The sequence below is a fragment of the Mustela nigripes genome, unplaced genomic scaffold, assembly GCF_022355385.1.
Source record: "Mustela nigripes isolate SB6536 unplaced genomic scaffold, MUSNIG.SB6536 HiC_scaffold_12869, whole genome shotgun sequence".
NCBI classification, from domain to species: domain Eukaryota; kingdom Metazoa; phylum Chordata; class Mammalia; order Carnivora; family Mustelidae; genus Mustela; species Mustela nigripes.
Window position 1 is genome coordinate 293 of NW_026752275.1, and position 1,156 is coordinate 1,448.

The 1,156-nt window shown below is 33.0% G+C and overlaps 1 pseudogene; it reads right to left on the reverse strand.

Annotated features, from left to right (window-relative positions):
- Positions 1–273: 273 nt before the first annotated feature.
- On the reverse strand, positions 274–390 carry LOC132009316 (U6 spliceosomal RNA; annotated as a pseudogene).
- Between the last annotated feature and the right edge of the window lie 766 nt (positions 391–1,156).

Consider the following 1,156-nt stretch of genomic DNA (forward strand, 5'->3'; position numbering starts at 1 on the left):
ATTCAATCAAAAAAGTTTGAAAGTTTTCCCCTTAAAGTCAGAAAAAGACAAGTGTGTCCACTTTCACTACTCTCATCTGACATATTACTGGATGTCCTAGCCAGAGAAACAAGGAACACAAAGAAATAAAAGACTCCAAAAAAAAGGAAGAAGTAAAATTTTCTTTTTTTGGATAACATGAACTTACATGTAAAGAATCCTAAAAAATTCATAAAAATTTTGAATAAACAAATTTAGTAAAGCTGCCAAATACAAGATAAATATATAAAAGACAAGAATTTTGTTTTGTTTCGTTTTTTTAATAGTTTTTCATGTCATCCTTGCTCAGTGATCACGCTAATCTTCTCTGCAATATTCCAATTTTAGTATATGTGCTGCCAAAGTAAGCACAAGACAGGAGCATTTTAACATTCTAATGATGAACTATCTGAAAAAATAAAGAAGACAATCTAATTCACACTAGCATCAAAACTAATAAAATACTTAGGATAAGATTTAACTAAGACGATGAAAGATCTGTACCCCATAATCTATGACATTGATAAAGAAATTGAAGGAGACACAAATGGAAAGATAGCTCATATTTTTGATTGGTAAGAATTAACATTGTTAAAATGTCCATACTACCAAAAACCATCTGTAAATTCAATTCTTATCAAAAATCCAATGTTAGGGGCACCTGGGTGGCTCAGTGGGTTAAGCTGCTGCCTTCGGCTCAGGACATGATCCCAGGTCCTCTCCCAGAGAGTCAGCCTCTCTGCTCAGCAGGAAGCTGCTACCTCTTCTCTCTCTGCCTGCCTCTCTGCCTGCTTATCATCTCTCTCTCTCAAATAAATAAATAAATAATCTTTTAAAAAATCCAATATTGTTTTTTTACAGAAGTAAGTAAAGAATCCTAAAATGTATATGAGGCAAACAAATAATCAAAGCAGTTCTGAGAAAGAATGAAGAAGCGAAATTACACTTCTTGATTTGAAACTATACTACAAACCCCCATGCTCAAAACAATAAAGTATACTGGCATAAAAACAGACCAATACACAAGTAGAACAGAATTGAGAGTCCAGAAATAAATCCTTTCATACAGTCACCTAATATTTGACAGGGGTCAACATATGTAATGGGTAAAGATAGTCTGTTTCAGTAAATGATATTT